Source organism: Pelodiscus sinensis, chromosome 3 (genome assembly GCF_049634645.1).
Source record: "Pelodiscus sinensis isolate JC-2024 chromosome 3, ASM4963464v1, whole genome shotgun sequence".
Lineage (NCBI taxonomy): Eukaryota > Metazoa > Chordata > Testudines > Trionychidae > Pelodiscus > Pelodiscus sinensis.
The window spans coordinates 30,675,065-30,695,441 of record NC_134713.1 but is presented as its reverse complement, the minus strand read 5'-3'; the positions used below and the strand labels follow the sequence as shown (position 1 = coordinate 30,695,441).

Genomic DNA, 20,377 nt, shown 5'->3' with positions numbered 1-20,377 from the left:
TATTAGCATAAATTGGCAGAATTTAGCCCATGCTCATCCACCTTTTAAGATTCATTACTTCATGACTTTCCAGGGCTGCAAACATTTCAGCAGACATACAGATAGGGTTTTGGCCAAGTTTCAAAAGCAGAAGCCAAGCTCATATTTAGGCTCCTGAATAGATGGGCAGATTTTCAGGGACAGCTGCAGTGGACTCAACACTTTTGAAAATCTGCCCATTTATTTAGATGCTGAAGAGTTGGCTGGGAGAATGAGGGAGGTGGTTCAAAGGCAGAAAGGGGAGGTAGAAAGTCAATGGGACTGAGGAAGCTAATTCCCAGTTGTGCTTTTCAAAAGCTCCCTTAAATCATGACTTAGGATCCCTACCTTATAGGGGCACTGGAACAATTTTTATAGTGTGGGTGCTGTGAGCCATTGATCCAGACTGTAAACCTTGGATATAATGGAATCCACTTGAAGTTGGGAGTGTGACAGCACCCCGAGAATATGAACCTTTGTTACCTTAGGTTCCCATTTCTGAAAATCTCTGGATTTCTAAAGCAATAAGCATTCTTGTGCCCCACTCCTGAGCAGAAGGAAAGTTTACAACCCCCAGCCTTCCAGATTTCCATGCACTAACAGTCTTTTATGTCATCATCAATAAAACACCAGAAATCACTTGGCCTTTGTTTAACCCAGTTTTGGTGTTTTTTAGCCATATAACTGATTATACTGTGCATGGAATTGAGGTTTGAAAGGAAATTTTTAGTCTATTGGGTAATCAGTTCCTTGGCTTTATATCCAAACCACAAAATGTGTATTTGTTTCAGATTTTGTCTTGCCCTGGGAGGCTGTTGAAAATATGCTCAAGATGCAGTTGGCCAGATTTGCAGATACATTATATGTATAGTACCTCATCTCTCCATAAAGAACAAATAGCTTAGGTTCAGCAGATGCACTCGGCCTTGGATATCAGCTTGAACTTTATGGATGGCTGTTTATTGAAAAAAGCACATTTAATTCAACAGTGGTTAGTGTACAGGTATACTGCCAATACAGGAGTCAATACCAACTTTGTATTTTATATTATTTTACACTAGTTTAACATTACAGTTTATTGTAAACCACTTTCCTCTTTATCCCTTCTTGCTGCAGATTTATTAGCAGAAATGTGTTGTGCAAATGATGATTTATGATGGAGTCAGGTTCCCTCAGAAAACGTATTGATTTAGAATGAAGTCGCAGTTCTTACTACAAAGGCATGTTGGGGGAGAGGTGAAGGATCTGCCTTGAATTAAATTAAATTTAACCGACTGTCATACCATGCATTTTCTTTCACTTCTAAGATTTTACATGAAGGAAAATGGTTACGTTAGCTTTTTGGGTATTCAAAGCTTGTGATCTGCATTCTTTAACATATCACAATTACTGTGATTCTTTTTTGTTCAATTCTTTCATCAGTTCAAAGCAGTATGGCATTTACCTTAGAAGCATTTAAAATGAACTAATCAATAGCTAGATGTTTGCTATTAAGAATGATGAAGAAAGGTCAAGTAGGAGGCAAACAAGGTTATCAGCTATCTACTTTTAATGTATTGCCTAATTCTTTTCTATGTAGAAGGAATGAATGCCTCTATATAATTGATTCTAACACATACACACACACACACACAATTTAATATAAAAGCTCAAAGGTAGACTTTTTAAAAAACTGCACACTTTTTGACTGCTCTGGTTTTTTGTTTGTTTTTTTCCCCTCACAAAGGAAAGTTGAAACACATTGCTTTACTGCTGCCGCCAATGGGACCCTGACTGAAGAATAAAAAAACAAACATTTAAAAGAAGATAGCCAGATGCCGTTAGAACCATTTCCCACATTGTCACTTTTATATAAGACTTGGAAAAATTATAAGCCAATTTCTGAAAGCGAGCATCTAATTTGTGACAGTATTTTTTTAAATTTTATACCTGCCTTGTGGTGTGGATCAGTGGTTTCTGAACTACAGTCTGTAAAGCTTTTTTCTGGCCTTATTTAAGATGCTGTTTTCAGAGAGATTTTTGGCCATCTTAATTAACTCATTCATTCAGTCATCAACGAAGGCACCCAATTGAACCCTACATGACTGCTTCATTTCTTTCCTTACCAGGCACATCTTTGGTGCAAAATCAGCATAACTGTGACCAAATTTATGACAAATTTGAAGTAGAACTGGGGCAATATCAATGTGGCTGGCTATAGGCTTTGTTGGACCCCTTGTAAGATAAGTACCATCCACAACCCGTGGCCACCTCCTGTCCCTTTGAAAACATACTGTCCTAGGCCTCTCACTTCTGTTTGTGAGGTTCTGAAACTTCCACTTATGCCCTGGAGTCACTGGGCAACCAGGAAAGGATTTGGGGGCCTCTAGAAATGAACAGCATAGGTGTCATAAGTTGAAAACAGCCCTACAATGCAAATAAGCAGGCAAGTGTAATCAAATTACAAAGTGACTAGGGGAGATTCAATATTAAAGCAATGGGAGATGCAGGAAAAGGGCCAAAATTTGGTGCCAATAAAAGCAAATCCTACAATACACTAAGGACAGGATCCAAATTCCATTGAAATCCATGGCAAATTTTCTGTTAGTTTCAATAGGAGATTTATCAAGATGGGGAAAAAAACAGCACAGTGTAATTCATTTTCCCCTTGTCACTAATTCTATCCTAATGTTTCCTTTTCAGGAAACCAACCTCTATACTTACCCTCAATTTTGTGTAGAGTTTTATCCTTTAGTCAATAATTATTACCTGTTATCAGAGAAACATATAGGCTACTTTTTGCTTTTTATCTGAGGATTGTTACCATTGTGTCTATCCTAGCTTCAGATGCACCTATAGTTTGTAAAAAAGTATTTTAGTTTTTGCTACGGAAGTTTTGTGCTATTTAGGTCCATTTTAACTCAGTCTCTGATCATCCCTTTCTGATTATCACCATTATATTTTTAAGCTTTAACACTACCAACCCTGAAATATCAAACATGTCTGGGCATTGGTTCTCCATTTCATTCAGAAGTGTTTAAGGGATACTTTAAAAATGGACAGAAATGGGTTAAAGAAATTTTTCCCCTGTCTCATATTTTGCCAAGATGCTGAAATTCTGGTCAGTCATTCAGCACATTTTCAGTGTTCAGTATCAAGGTCATCAATGACACAAACAACAGATATTTTTTATATTCCTGCCAAGGTGCAATGATTCTCCAGTTACTTTGTTCGCTGTTTAAATCACAATATGAGCTACTATGAGTTCTATGATAAAAAAAAATCTGTGGCTTTAATTCAAACTATATATAGCACATATTTACAATACCCACATTACCCTAAAATGAATTCCTCCAGTACTGTGTAGAAAAGGGGATGGATTTTCAATCAATTTAACCAGCAGAGCTCTAGTCATTTCGGCTATAACATTGATTGTAATACGAAAACATAACTTTAAGTGATTTGACAAGTGATTCAAAATTCATCTAGATGTTTACGGCTTTCCTATTTTTAAAGCAGACCACTCTATTCTTAGTTGCATTATTCTTTAGTTGATAACTGTACTTCAACTTTCTGCCACCTGCAGTAGCTGTAAAATTCCAGTCTGGGATTGTTAATGATAGTTATAGAAGTCTTTTTTCATATAGTTGCCATAGTGAGGGATAGCTAATAAGGAATAGATGCAAGCAGGAAGGACAGGGCCCATGTAATATTTTCGCCTCAGGTGCAAAATGTCTCAGTTATATCTCCATTTGTCTTCATCATAATATTACTGATGTAATTATACACATATCTGCTTCCCCTATCGTGCTTTATAAAGTATAGTTAATTTCATTTTACTTTTGGGGAAGCTGAGGTGCATTGACTTGCCCAGGATCACCAGGCAGACCAGTGACGGAACCAGGAACAGAACACAGATCTTCCAAGGACATGTCTTAACTCCTAAAAAGGGTGGGTTTTTTACTTAAAGATAACGAATGTGCAGGAGTTATCCCAAGGCAAAAACATGGTGAAGACCAGCACTCCAATTGTATTGTGAGGTACACTCACATAGGTCAGCCCCTACAGGGAGAATTGGAATGTTTACCTCACAGTACAATTAAAGAGTTGAGTCCCCACTGTGTTTTTACTTTGTGATAGATCATGTGTGTAAATCACCTTAAGATAAAAAAAATGCACCTTTGTAGCATTTAGGCATAAGTTCAGTCCAGTGTGCTATTTTCTCACACCACCTATAACTGTTGAGTATTTCTATTGAACTCTATGGGTCCTGAATAAGCCACAAGAATCGACAAAACTGACTACTCACAGTTGTGAGCAATGTGGCCTTGATTCAGCATAACATTTAAGCACCTAATTTTAAACATAAATACTTTCACTGAGGTTAATGATCTAAAAGATAGGCAAGTACTTGGGACAGGGATAATGAAGCTTCTGGATATCCATTTACTGAGGTTACTAGTACAGTACATACATTTTGAGATGTACCTGAGGTCCAGGCAGGTGAGGAGACTCTTGACTCTCCCCTTGAATGGCCGAAGACACCCTCCACCACCATGCAGCACCTGCTGAGCATGGTGTTGAATTTCTTTTTGGTGGAGTCCAGGCTGTCTGTATAGGATTTCATAATCCAGGAGGGCAAGAGGTAGGCTGTGTCACCCATGATGAACATGGGCATGGCCATGTCCACAATTCTGATGGTGTGATCGGGGAAAAAAGGGCTGGTGTGCACCCTATGGAAGAGTCTCGAGTTCTGGAAGATGCAGGCATTGTGTGTCTTCCCTGGCCACCCAACGTAAATGTCAGTGAACCAGCCCCAGTGGCCCATCAGGGCCTGCAGCATCATTGAAAAGTACCCCTTCTATTGATGTAGTCAAATGTAGGGTGATTGGGGGCCAGGATGGGGATGTGGCAGTTGGGGAATCCTATGGTAGCAAAGCAAGCGAAGACCCCAAGCCTTGCTGCATGATCCAGCTCATGAGGAAGATCTGGCTCATACTGCCTGCTTACTGCTGTTCCCTCAGCCAGGCCGGGGGGGGGGGGGGGGGGGGGGGACAGTGCTTCTTCCTCATGAGACAGATCACACAGTGAGGATGGGAACTTTCTCCCCTCCCCCCACAGTGGGAAGCCAGCACTGGTGCTCCAACTGCATGGGGAGACCGGAAAGGGGGAGGAGGGAGGGCAAAGCAGAGAGCAGGAAGCAGGAAGAGAAAAGCCAGCCAGAAGGAGGAAGGAGCTGAAGGGGAGGGGTGAGGTCAGAACCCTTTGCAGCACATGCCTGGCTGCAGCACCTTGGGCCTAGACCCGGATCGCCCAGCCCTATGGCCAGCCCTGGGCATGCCATTTACAGAGCTCTAAGAAGGTGGCCTTCCACATGCAGAAGTTCTGTGGCCACTGCTGGTTATCCCACCGCTGCATGACAATGTGGTTCCACCAGTCAGAACTGGTCTCCCACAGTGTGCAGGGGAGCATGGAGGGGAATTTGGTGCATGAGGACCACTAGGTCAAGCGGTTCTCCAATCCAGGCTGGTCACCATGCTCCTGCAGCACCATGTGGACAGTCTGCATGAACAGTGCTATGATGAGCAGCCCAGAGTCCAAGAGTCTGGCACTGCTTTGCAGCAGCTCTGGCTCCATGATGAGAGTGAAGGGGCAACCAGAGCATGCAACGTGAGTTTGATGTCCCACAAGGGGGTAGGCAGCAAAGAAGCAGTGTATGAGATGCAGCTGTACAGAAGAGCCCATTTAAGCACAAGCCTCAGCTAGCCTCAGAAAGCAGCTGCAGGAAGTGTCTGCTCTCCTGATGTCCTCCCCAGAGTATTTTCTGGGGGAAGAGGGAGCTTTAAATGAGATTCAGTCTCCAATGAGTGTGGACGAGCTATTTAGATATAATTCTGTGCTATTTCAATGATGCCTTGTACTGTGGATGTGCTATTTCAAAATACTTAGTTTGGAAGTTATTATTTCAAAATAATGTTTTTCAAAATAATTTCCAAGTGTAGATGTACCTCAGGGACCAAAAGATTTTCTGCAGCTAATTTCAATGATGAAGAGAGACGTAGGGTAAAGGTAGTGTATATGTACATGGTCATTTAGGTATTATTATTCCCCACAAGATTTACAACATCAGAGCATGCTTCAGGTTTACACTGAACACAAAAGTATCTCGTTTCGAAAGTATTAGCTAAACTCAGAGGTGAAAGCAAGGGAGTGCAGTATGCCCTGGTGTGCAGCTCTGGCAAGAGCTGGCTGAGCTGCAGCAAAAGCCAGCAGGGAGCTATTTAAAGAGCTGGCAGGGACCTGGGTTGTAATAGGACAGTACCTGTAAGAAATTTTAAGTTACTTTCACCTCTGGCTAAGCTCATACAATTTTAGCATATCACATGAGGAAAATTGCTTCAGAATTATTGGTGAAATTAAATATAAGAAATTCAGTTGCACTAAATTATGAGCAATTAGAAATGTATTTAAAGATTTCTGCCAACGCCAGCCACCCTATAATTTTCACTCTGGAAACCAGATTGAGTGAAATGATGAACTGCTTGTATATTATCTTTCCTCTTAGTCTGACAGTGCTCTTAATCTGTTAGTATCCTAGTGGCTTCATCTGAGGTACGGGAAGCTATTAAAGGGCCTAATGTTGAATAAGGCCCTTGGGCCTGATGGCCACTTAATTAATTCCTATATGGCTGTGTAACTGGAAGTAATTCCCTGCTGATTGCAGTGTTTTGAAATCTTTTCAATACATGTGTTCTACCAGCTATTAGAAATAAGTTCTAATGGAAACCATCTCATGACTCTTACACAACTCTTACACTCTCTTACAGACAGACTTTCAATGGGGGATCATTGCCAAACTGCCATTTTATGGCTTTGCAAACTCTTGGGAGTTTGATAACTGTAACTTAATTTTCAATGGGACTTATGCTCCTAAGTCATTTAACCCTATTAAAAATCTCACTCATAAGCATCCACATGTGAAATATTTGTCTTGGCTCTTTTTTGTTTTTTGTTTTTGTTTTTGAGTTTCTGAATTATCCATGAACAAACTTTGATTTGCTTATTATTCATACTTGCATAACAATCATAGCTAATAATTTAGAATATTTAGATTCTAAAAGTAAAGTCTTTGCATCAGGGACCATCTTTTTGTTCTGTGTTTGTACAGTACCTTGCACACTGACATCCTGCTTCATGACTGGGCCCCCTAGGTACTACCACAATACAATAATAAATAAAATAAAATGAAATACTTGATGTGAGTAATGAAGCCTATGGATCATTTGCGTGCTACACGTTTCAAATAGGTGTATTAATGTGTAGTGTGTGATTGGATATGTAAGTGATGGCATTACTTCTGTCTGTGGAAAGAACATTATAAAAAGAACCAAGAATTTTTCATGTTAATGCTGAGTACTTACATTAGTGTGTGAATCCCTGTGTTCCTGTGTGAGTACAAATGCTCATGCAGAGAGCAACCAAACTGCAACACCTCTGAGCATAAAATGCAATTTGCAAAAATGTTCATGGAAGAAAATATAAATAAAATGGAGTATGCATATGGCTAAATTGAAAATGCAAAGCTGAATTTGCTAAAATAACTGCTAAAAATTTCCTTGCTACTCCAGCTCTAATTATTACAGTGTGTGCACATCAAGAACACACTTCCAAAGTCTTTATTATACAGAAAAATAATTAAATGTGCTCTTTACATTCAAGAGACAATAATTTTGAATGAAAATGATTATTTTGGCATCAGTAACATTCATACTAGAAAGTGGAATCCATGTGTTTTCCTTTCTTCAGCCATGAACTATATGTTCCAAGGTCAATATTCAATCTCAAAAGTATTAACAGAATTTGAGAGTCTCAACTGTCAAGAGCCCAACTTGCTCCTGATTTTCAAAAATGATGAGCACCTATGATCCCAATTGAAGTAAATGAGTGCTCTGGAGCATCAGCACATAAGAAAATGAGGTTGTGTATGTTTCAAGTTGGTCACCTAAATATCAAGGCACCCAGAACAAATAAACCCTTTTTGGACCTTATTTCCTATCACAGCGTGTTTTTCTCTATTCCTAACTCCCATTTTAGTCTAAAAGTATCTCAAGTTTTGTACAGTTGACTGCTTGGATCTGCTCTATCTAATTGCTCTACTTAATGGCTTCCAGGGAACATCCCTCTCAGCTATGGGGGAGAGAAAGATGCACACATGCCTTGATCTTCTATTCTTTTAATTTCTTTTTGCCAGTTAGTGGATACATTGTTTTCTCATCCCAGACTTGCCAGTTTTGCCTAGAGTGCTAGTGAATACAGACCATACAACTACAAGGCTGGAGCAATGAATGTGGCTTGCAGAACTTTTTGTATTTATCAGTGTGTAGTGTTGTGGTCATGCTCATGCTCATGATGAGTGGGCCCACCTGGATTCCTAATCAATTGATCTACTAGCCACCAAGGGAGAAAATGTATGTAGGTAAGTAGCTGCTGTTTCAAAGTTTTATTTTAAGTTTTCTTTTTAAATTTAGAGATTCCAGATCTTGGACCAGAGTCTCACGTAATGCAATTTGGTGTAACACCATTTCAGTAGTGCTGTTCAGTCTTATACCAGTTGAGAGTTTCATCTCTACAGTGAAATGAAACACTCCCACATCTCACAGAGTCAATAAGCAGGAGGAAGAATGAAGTTTTAACAAAAGTAGTCAAATAATACAAATGTTTTCTATTGAAAAGTCAGGTAGTTTCATTTTTCATGAGTAATACAAACATTTTATGCAGTTGTACCTCCGGGCCAAATGTTTTTGGCAGAATTCAGAATCTGCTTTTAAGTGAAAAATTTGGCTACTAAGAAAGGAGAAGTAGCTCCTGGAAATAATAAATAGATCAATGTGCTTTTATTAAAGGGTGACATTTTCCTGATAATGATGAAAGGGAAATGTAATCAAATCCACTTGTCCCCTTTAGTGCAGTTAAATTCACTGATCTGCTTCTAAGATATGAAGAAGGAATTTGACCTGGTCAGACAGACCGTCCTTTTAATATATATATTTTGTGAAGATCTGGATTTGACTTGAACTTTGCTTAAATCATTTTCTGTTTCACTAAAGGCATATGGTTTGGTCAGGGGCAGGTTATCACAACAATTTTACCTTCACAGGAACAGTAAGCAATGTCTGTATGTTATGTAGGCTTTTTAATTTCATAAGTTTGTCAACTGGTTCAAGTTGTTAGAAAAAATGCTAATATCTGTGTCATCCGCTGATGCTGGAAAGAAGCAAAGTTACATTTTACATAGGTTCTGTTTTTCTTTTCACTCTTAATTTTATTTATGACTAGGGAATTTCAATAGTCTATTTACAGGTTGTTCCTCTCTAGTCGGGCACTCTGTGGTTTGGCAATATCCATGGTCCGGCATGAGTTTAGTTAGATGGATGTCCATTGCCACAATACCATAAATTTTGTTTACAGCTACCAGCCCTGGCTCTCAGTTTTCTGTGCTGTTATTTAGCTCTAATTTACCCCTAACTGTCTTCTAAGAGCCCACTAAGCAGCAGAAGTGCTGGTAACACTGCTAGACATATTGACCTCCCATGATTCGGCAAATTCTCTAGTTTCACATTGGTCAAGTATCAAGTGTGCCGGACTAAAGAGGTTCAACTTGTACTATGATTTTTTTCATAATAAGGCTTCCTATACAAAAATCTTGAGTACTTTTAAAACTTATTAAAACCCTTATTACCTTGTATAGATGTTGTCTGAATTAAAGTACAATTCATTTGACGCAAGGGTGGCAGAATCACATCTTAAATAATTAAATCAATTTACTTCTTATCCTGCCTTCCTCTTTAACTAAAGTAAAATCTCTCCAACTTTGACAAAGGAGTCTAGAGAATAGAATTCCAGTATTTGAATACTGCAATTGCATTGGTTTGTACAGACATTAAATGCCTGAGTTGTTGTACCCATTTTATGCACCAAACAAATAGCTGCTGAATGATGCAGTTCACTGATTTTTAAGTAGCGTTTTAAATCTTATGGTGTCGATTTTTTTCTGTCCCTTTTTCTGACATTCTTGTCTCCGTAACCAGTCTTATTAATGCTTACTTACAGTCTTTTCAGCACCTCAGGATGAAGTTAACAAATACATGAAGGAATCTAAAGACACACTTTGCTTTTGATTGCTTTGAAAACAACTATGACCAGGTCAGTATTTACAATTTACTTTATTGTAACCATTCACCTCAGATTGCCTTAATTTACAGACAAAAGAACTGCCATATTTAATAGACTGTGGTATGCATGACCCGACACTTAACATGAGTAAGCTAGGTATGGAATTAAACATGAACTACTTTTCCAATTTGCTGTATGTCAGATAACATATAAAGTACAATAGGAGACTTGTTCTAATTTTTCCTGTCCCTGTTTTAACATCAGTAGCCAACTTCCTGCTGCAACTGGAAAAAATAGTATAATACAAATGTTTAAATGTACTTGTTTGCCTAAAACATGTTATAGAAATATATGACAAAAAAACTGAAGTACAACTATGTACTGAACATTTCAGAAATTCCCTGATAATTGTCAGGAAACTCAAACGCCAAGGCTACATTCTGATTCCAGGCACAGAGCCACATTAATTAAACTTCTTGCCAATGGTAGAAGACATGGGATATCTGATTTGTTTCCATTAATTCTTTCCTGTAGAGACTGTCCAGTTTGGCCAATATACATGGCAGTGGGGCATTGCTGGCATTTGATGGCATAGATCACATTAGTGTATATGCAATTAAATGAGCCTCTGGTTTGGTGGCTGATGTGGTTGGGTCCAGTGATGAAATCACTTGTGCAGATTTGTGGGCAGAGTTGGCACCAGGGCTGATTGCAGGGGTGAGTTCCTGGATGATTATGATGGAGGTGTGTTGCGTAGTTACTGGAAAGAATTTGTTTGAGGTTAGGGGGTTGTCTGTAAATGAGAATCGGCCTTTCTCCCAAGGCCTTTTAACCAACCAAACAGTGAAGGAGCTAATATCTTTGTAGAATCTGGTGTTGATCATCTTACTTTCCAAGTGCAAACTAATGGTTCTTATCAGCCTCTTGTAACTATTTAGTCTTTAAGGTGCCACTAGACTATGTGTTGTTTTTTAAGTTTTTCCTGTTACAGACTAACTTGGCTACCTCTGTGAAGCTTTTGAGCATTGTAACTAAGGTTTAATACTGACCACTTTTACACTGGTGTAACTTCATGACCTCACAGGAGCTTCTTCTGACGTGTGGTCAGAAAATTAGATCCTACACGTACAAGAACTGAAACAAATAAGTTAGCAGTGCAAAGATGCACAAACTAATTTTGCTGAAATATGTGGCTGTGGTCTGCTTCTTGTGGGTGACGGGAATAAGACAACTGAATGACAAGGGCCAGATGGGTAACTTCTTTTAAAATACATTGTTCTTATTTACATAAAAACAGCCATAATCTAACTAGTCTAGCATAGATGGATACTATGAACTGAACAGTAATGTTTGATACTTGTCATTACCTCATACAACCTTGTCATCTTGCAGCTGTGATAAAGGACTAGCTTCTAATGTTACAGTCCCTCCTGAAGAAAGGATAGTTTATAGCTTCATACCCATGTGAACAGGCCAGAAATTGAATTGTGACTCAAAGTTCCTTCCCTGCTCCCCTTTTTCCTGAGTGGAAGTAAATAGCTTTTACCCCTTTTCATGGAGCAGTTTGCTCCTGGCTGAGTGTCAGCCAGTTAGTCTGGCTGGTGAGTAGAAAGGGGATGAGAGCTAGGGATGAACTACCATAGACTGGGAAATCATCTCAAGCTTCTATAGTCTGGGGACGCAGTATTTTTATAATGAGTTAAAAAAATACCCTAGGAATGATCTCTAGTACTTTAGAGCAGTTACCACAATATTGTGTTTATAGCTAGGTATTTTCTTGGACCATTGCTCCATTCCCACTTTGCTTTCACATACCTAGTATATGTTAAGTAGTTGTATTTGAGCTACTCTCTTCCAGTTCTTATTATCCGTGCAACTTGGAATTCTATGAACCATGAAGGAAGCTTGACTACTGAGAATGCTCGATGACTGACATTTTAAAGGCTAACTTTCATCCAAAAGATGCTATCACTATGCAACAAATGCTTATACAGCTAACGCCACTGACAGTGCTGGGAAGTGTATAATGTCAGTCTTCAGTTCAAAATGAGAGGCTACAAACTCAAAAGAGCCCACTGAGCATGAATCCCATGACACCACTTAATAATCTCGCTTTTCTGAGGGAAAGATGACTAAATAAAAGGATGAGTACTGCATACATTGCCCAGTTGTCTTTTGTTCCCCCCTCCTCCTTTCAAAGACCGTGTTTTGACTCCTCATCTACCAATTAGGTTATATTTTTCTTCTATAGCAGGAATGACGTTTATGATTTTACTAGAGGGAGAAGCAAATACCCCGGTGCATTGTGAACAATAGTAGGAGCAGAGAGGATGGGAAGGTCCAAACAATGTGGAACGATCGTAACATATTAAACTATTTTATTCTGCTGTTAATTTGAGAAGACTCATGCGTTCACTGAGCTGGTGTATGACAATGCCTGAATGACATTTGTTATTTGAGATGTTGATTTGAGGGATGATCTATAACGGACTTCTGGGAGGGAGGAAGGGAGGGGGTTTCCCCCGCCTGAGCTGTTTTCCAATAGGTTTGTTGTCGGTACTGCCACAAGAATTCTTTTGTTTTATGTTTTGTGGCCAGGCCCGTCCTTGCCCATACACAGAATATGCAGTTGAATAGGGCACCTGTGGGGTGCCACTGAGTCTTAATGTTCATCCACCTGCCTCTTCCTAGAGCCAAAACTGCTGCATGGGCTATACGAATTACTGGGCTACATTCTACAGCTCATGAGAAGCAGAGGATCACAATAGTTCATTCTGGCCATAATCAAAGATTTTAAGAGGCCTTGACCCAAAGAGATTACAGACTGGGAAGAGGAGATTTATGAGATTTAGGGCAAAGGACAATGGTTTTATGGATATATATACCTATATGCTTGAATATATACATTACGGCTTTGTCTACATTACAAGATTTTTGCAGAAGAGAGTATGCTAATAATGGACTCATTGGCATGAGTCACAATGTCATTAGCATATTTTCTGCCAATGCTTTTTGCACAAGGGTTTTTTGCGCAAAAAGAACCAGTGTAGCTACTTCCGTTTTGTGCAAAAAACCTCTTTTGTGCAAGATCCTTATGCCCAGACATCCTTATGCTCATGCTAATGAGTCTGTTATTAGCATACTCTGTGCCGCAAAAACTTGTAGTGTAGACATATAAGTGTCACATCTTCATCTATCTCTTTTTATTGCCTGCTATATCTCCACTAAAATCATCTAGGCTCAGTCTCAGAAACATTATTTCTGAGAATTCTTTATTCAGAAATGAGTGTTCAGAGCTAAAAGAGACATAAACAAGAGCCTATTGTGGACCCACTGATTATGTAGTACTTCCTTTGAATTAAAGGCAGACTCTGGAAACCCTTTTTAAGAGTGTTAAGGATAAGCAGTATGAACAGAAAGAAAGTTTACATTCAGGCAAAAATGACTAAAAACTTTATTTTCCATTATAAGAATTTAAGTAGATTGGAAAATCATATTTGGAGACGGCTCACATCACACTTATATCTGATTCTCTGAAGCTTTCTAGTAATGTCTATCAAACTGTTCAATCTAGTCCTTATTCATGTAAGTGACAATTAGAATATCCCCATCCTGCATTTGGACATCCTCTTAAGTGCCCCACATTTCAGAAGATGTACTGCAGAGAAAGGCGGTCACTGGGTTGAGGGGAAATACAAGAGTGAGGGCAAATTGGGAAAGGTATATCATTAAATGTTGCATAAACATATTGTGTGTTTTAAATAAGTGAATGAAACACTGCTCTAACAAATTATTTGACTAGGAAGTCACACATTATTTTTTATTCTCCCCAACTTTCTGTCCTCCTTAAATAGCATACTAGTGCTTTTGCATTCCATAGAATGTTGCCTTGAGGTGAAGGAGGGTTCTGGATTTTGGAATTAGTTCTCTTTCTTAAAAAAAGAAATGGATACACAAGAATGGGCGTGTGATGGAATGGGCATGTTGGGCAAGAATGGGCATGTTGGATCACAGAGGTCCTCTTGGGGTTGTCCTCCAGTGTGTTGATCATGCCACTGAAGCTCACTTTTCTGGCCTCTGGGGTTCCCCTCCACCATGTCCTGCTGGGCCAGGAACTCTGGTCTCCCCCAGCAATCTGTACAAAAATAATTTTAAAATTAAAGTAAATGACAGATATACATCTGAGGAAACAGCTGTGCAAATTCATAGTACTATTTATATAGTGTCATATTTTTCAAAATTTTGCAGGAATTCTTTGCTCAGTGAACAAAAATTGTTCTTAATTGTACTCTTACATCTCTATTACATATGACCCTTGTGCTCCATTACATGAGCTAAATGTTATGTAGGTGGCATGAAGGGAAATTGTTCTGATGAGAAGAATAATGTCCATTGTTGGGTTTTTACATTTGCTGCTACAGGATCTAGTACTGCCCACAGCCAGAGACATGATGCTGAAATTTCAATTTGGTGTATATATAACTAGATTACCATTATTTTCACCATCTGTAAATTGGGGCTAACGATACTGACTTTTGAAAACTGAGATTTACTGATGAAACATGCTGTATTAGAATTCAGTATTATATTTCTACAAATGTCAATGGTCTGTAGGTGGGATCTGACTTCGGTCCATTTCCCTCACAAATCAATAGCACCACTGCAGAGAATAAAATTTTTCAAATAAAGTCATCTTCATGTTCCTGTACTGTTTGAATGTCAATAACTTCACACACTGATTAAGAATCGCTTTCTAGTGAGACATCTTAATTTAAGAGGTTATGAGTATTCTGCTATTTGTCTTTGTTGCCAGTCTGCAGAATACACAGAGAGGTTAGATGTTTGTCACTGAGCACAATCATACGCATATCACTGTGGTGCTCTGCTTCAGCAGAGAGACTATCCTTGTTAGCCCTTGCATTTTTTTCAACCACTCTTGCCTTTCACAACAATTCAGTAAGTGTACCTAGAAATAAAAATGAGACCAGGTATGTCATTTCATGAAGAAGGATCCCAAAACATTTTACAGCCTGCTAGCTATATGTACATGGATCACTTCACCTTTCACTGAAATGTAGCTCTCATGAGGTGGAATCTGGCAGTGACTGAACAGTACAAGGCCACATGTGAGAGATGAGGCTAAAGAAGGAATAATTCTTGTCCTCCTGAACTGCAGGTGGCCTCAGAAGCTGAGAGTTGTGGCCCAATGGATAGAAGTCAGCTTTTATTCCTAGCTCAGTCACTAACATGCTGTGTGACCATGATCAAGTTACTTCACCCTCTCTCTTGCCTATTTTTTTTTCTGACTTGTCTATTTAGAATAGATAGTCTCTTCAAAGCAAATTCAGTATGTGTGTATGTAGTATCTAGCAGAATGGGGGGGCTAGTTTTGACTGAGGCATTGGATGGCTACTGTAATATTTATAATCAGAAGGAGTTTAGCTAACCATTTCAGTTCCTCAGATTAGAATTTTCTGATGACAGAGGCTACCTGCTTCACTTTTTGAAAGGTGCCATGGGATCTCTAATGATGAAGCACTGTAAATTGTCATCTCAAAGATTATATCTCTGGCAGCAGCGTGCCACATAGCAATATATCATGGTACTGTTTCAGTAGTCTCGTTTAAAAAAGCATTTCCTGTTAGGCCTAGAGAGGTAGCTGTGTTAGTCTGTAACTTTAAAAACAATGGACAGTCCTGTGGTGCCTCAGAGACTAACAAAAATATATAGGATCATGAGTTTTCATGGGAAAAACCCACTGACTAAATTTAGCTTTCGTGGGCAAAACCCACTTCCTCAGATGACGAGCTGGAGTTTTACCTTAGTGCTGGGGAAAGCAGGAAAGGAGAGACTAGAAATTCATTTTCCAGTCTGTCATCCTAGCCTGCACCTCAGTGGGCCATCCTTGGTCAGGGCAGTCACTGCAAAGCTTTATGGGTCCCTTCTTCCTTTGGGGATGAGGGAAGAAGTTGGAACTTCATGTCAGGGCACTGCATGGCTTTGGGAGTGAGAGCCTAAAACTTCCCACCCCAAATCAAGTTCCTCCTCCACCCCATGGATGGCAGGTGAAGGCAAGCCAAACCCCTACCTCTTCTTCCCAAAGCCACACTCCTTTCCCCAAGACCATGCCCCTTCAGTAAACTCCTCCCCCCAGCCAAGCCCCACCCAACCCCAGCTGAGGGCCAGCATTGCCACATGGCATGTCTCCAGCCTTCCCATCCCCATCCATTGGAGATATTTATACCAGATGCAGATCAGCCACAGGCCATTGTAGGCAGCCTCATCAAATCAGCCTCTCCATAAACTTAGCAAGCGAGGCATTGAACTAAGTCAGTGGCTTTCAAATTTTTTTCTTGCGACCCATACGCAATTCCCATGTTGATGCCCGTGATCCAGCATAATTCTGTCTTTTGACTGAAGTGCACACTGAAGGTATGAGGAGCTGAGGATGCGCAGTGCAGGGGTGTAAACTTTGCCTGGGGATATGGGCTCTGAGATGGGGCCAGAGATGAGGGGTTTGGGTTGCAAGCTGGGAGGGTGTCAGTATGTAGGCGGGGACTCTGGGCTGAGGGATGGGGTGGGGTACAGGGAGTTCAGGCTATGGGAAGGAGCCGGGAATGAGGAGACACCTGACACCCATGATGACAAGCTTTCAAGTCACAGAGCAATACTTCTGGTCTGGGAAAGATACTCTGAGTGTTGTCACAGCTAAATACAAGATTGAACAGATTGTTTAGTATAAGTAATTAACACACATTGTAACCCTTCTGCCAGGGCTGGGTTCAATATTGGACCATTCCATCCCTAGGTTTTTAAGCCTCAGCTTGACAAAGCCCTGGCTGGGTTGATTTAATTGGGGTAGGTCGTGCTTTTAGCAGGGGGTTGGACTCTTATTCCTGAGGCTTCTTTCAACCCTATGCTTCTAAGGTAGAATGGCCCATTAATACCCCTGCAGTCATAAAACAAAAGGAGGGTGTTAGTGGGTTACAGATTGTTGTATTAAGCCATAAATCCAACATGCCTGCTTGACAGTAAAAACCATGGACTGAACAGAGATATGAATTTAAGCTCCCAAGCTCTTATTCTGAGTGTTGTGCAATTTTCCAGTTCACACCTTCCATAACACGCTTTTCAACTCCTCCCGTCCTACTTATACTTACCACAGCACGTGGTATACCACATCCAGTGCTCTAAATGCCTAGCAGCAACTCTGGAAGTGAAACCAGATAATCACTATGCTCTGGAAATAACTTACACAGGAAAATAAGTCAAAACCACCCTCTAATCTATGGATGAATGCTTTTCACAAAGCGACCACTCAGTCTTTGACCTCTCAGCCCTCATCCTCAAAGGAAACCTGCGCAACAGTTTCAAAGAATGATTCTGGAAACTTAAAGTCATAATTCTGCTAGAAACTAAACACTGGACTGAATAAACACACTAGATTTATAGCTTATTATAATGATCTATAACTCATTAGCCCCATCTTTTGTCCTATAACTGCAAAGGTGTTCTTGGCCACTCTACCTTGAATGGTCTCTTAGATTAGAATATGTGCTAAACTATCTGTTTGATCTCTATTTAGCTGTGATACTGAGAGTATCTTCCCCAGACCTGAAGAAGAGCTCTGTGCCTCAAAAGCTTGTCTTTCTCACCGTCAGAAGTGGGTCCATAAATGATCTCTAAGTTTGTATCTCTAATATGCTAGGGTTGACAGATCTACAATAGCACTGCGTTGAGAGACATTTGATTGCGATCTAGCAGTCACTCCCTCTTCAGCTCATGTTCTACTCTACTACCAATAAGATATACAGCAGTGGAAATGTGCCTGCTAGCATCTGGAATTTCTAACAAATGTAGTCTTTCCTCTTTCGTGTTCCCTCTGTACATTTAGGGTGAGTCTACACTGTACCATAACTCGAAATAAGATACGCAATTTGAGCTATGCAAATTGAGTATCTTATTTCTCTGCTATTTCAAAATAGCTTATATCATCATTTGATGCTGTCTACACAGCACCAAATTTTGAAATAAAGTGCTATTCTGAAACATCTTTTACTTCTCGAAGAATGAGGTTTACAAGGACGTCGAAATAGCAAGCCCAAAATAATGGGCTTGCTGTGAAGATGTAAGAGATGTTTTGGGATACCCTGGTATCCCGAAATAGCATTGCAGTTTAGATGTACCCTTAGATTGTTGCTCCTGGGAAAACTGAGGATCATGGTTTTTCAAGTTCTTTGTCACAGTTTCTCATGTAACTAGATCTGACTGGAAAATTTACAACAAACAATTTCAAGACTTTAGCCTCCTTTTTACAAGTGATCTGCAAGAAAGATGTGATATTACTCTTCACCACTGTTTAATGATTTGTGTGAATAAATTGTAGTCTATAGATTGCTTGTTGTTTGCAAGCTGCCTGATACAAGAATATTTGTTTTGTAGTAGGTGAAGATATATAGGTTTTTTTCCATCCTTTGACTGGTTGATCTAAACTTTATAAATACGAGGAATTCCTGAAAGTGCTTTGATTCTTTCAGGAAAAGAGTGGGTAAACACATTAAGGAGGAAAACAGTAGGGAATCTTAAGACATTTAAAATCTTATGTCTTTTATATAAGAAAGATCATTATATTTGACCATATGTGTACCCAGGCTTAAAAATAGCTGGGTTCCTTCCTGAGAGAGGAAAGGATATAAACCACATTTATTGGCTGTTGAGCAGACTTTACATCTACATGTGCAAGAATGTGTGTGGTCCTAGTGTGAAGGATGTGATCAGATCTCTATAATAGCTTGTATGCCAGGCATACTGGGAACAAATCCATCCTTTTTCTATGTTAATAATGTTGCCCATTTTGGCCTGAGTGGTTTCCATTAAGAGGAGAAATAATATTGGAGTCAAATTATTTTTGATGCAATCCTGTTCATTTACAGAGAAAGTGCACGTAGTCTTGTTCTCTGCAATGTAGTAGAAATCAAACAGGAAACAAATTTTCTGCTCAAAGTGCCAAGCCTCTTCCAGATAGCACTTTGACCCTGCAAAACCCTCTCTTGGCTTTTTTTTTTAATCAAGGACACCTTGCAAGTGCTTCTCTTATTGTCTTCTCGGTTCTCTGGTGCTCTTATTTACACAGACACAATGCCACCAAACAGTACCTGGCCCTCAGCTTTTGCATTAGGCACCTCTGCCTAACTTTACATGCAATCTGTGTTTGGAGCAGTGTTTCCTAATGTTCTGTCCATCTTATGTCAGAATGGACCTTTTCTGCCTCTTAAATTTGAATGACAGGTAGACATCATGTCCACAAGCTTCAATCTGGTGTCACCCAAATCCATCAAAAAAAATTAAGTGCTGTCCTTAATCTCCTGTACCAGTCATAATAAAAAACAAGGTAGTCAGATGTGGGTCATGGTTTTAGAAACAAACCTGTATAAGTGCCATGAAGACTGGAAACAGTCATCATATGGACACCACTAGCATGGCTAAATTGTCCAAATGTAGATTTACTAGTATTTGGTAAACCACAAGAAACTGCTGGACAGAAACTAGTCCTCCCTCCCCCAAAAAGTGAATGGGAACAGTAGTAGCAGTGTCACAGGAGCCAGTACACAAGAGCTGAGGCGTCTGAGTGGAGATCTGCTGGAGAAGAGAAGGCAACCCCCCATTCCTTAGGGGCAGGGAGTAGGATTGTGGAAGTATGTTTGCCAAATGAAAACAAACCAGCAACCAAAGTCTGGTAGGAGGTAGTGCAATGTAGCAGAAGCAGAGCCTTTGATCATAGTTGAGCCTTGATTAGGGGTAAGGCTTCCCTAATCAAAAGCTGCCAGTTAGTAGGATAGGAATCAGCAAACAGAGCTAAAAACAGGTGAGTTTGAGCAGGAGTTTCTAGAGAAAGATTGTGGGAGCTCCTTAAGGGTATATTTCTTTTATATTTTTCCTTCTCAACAGGAGCATTGGAGGGAAGGTTATGACCACTGCAGAGGCAGCAGTAGTAGTGACCTGAAGAACGGAAGAAACAATGAAAATTACTAGACAAGGAAGTTCTGGAATCTGCATTATTCTAGAGAGGGTACCTGAAAAGTGCTTTGTTTGTATGAAGTCTCACATCATAGTTCTGATGGAAGAGAAAATTAGTGGTTTGGAGGTTCAGCTAGAAGCTATTGTTGAGTTTTGAAGAGGATTTGAGTGGATGATGAAGGAAAGGGTT

The 20,377-nt window shown here is 39.8% G+C and overlaps 1 long non-coding RNA gene across 1 annotated transcript; it reads left to right on the top strand.

The window, feature by feature from the left end:
• Positions 1-8,338: 8,338 nt before the first annotated feature.
• On the top strand, positions 8,339-20,367 carry LOC142827577 (uncharacterized). The gene is made up of 3 exons (XR_012902252.1): positions 8,339-8,473; positions 10,108-10,200; positions 20,119-20,367. It is a non-coding gene; the product is annotated as an uncharacterized LOC142827577 (long non-coding RNA).
• The last annotated feature ends 10 nt before the right edge of the window (positions 20,368-20,377 follow it).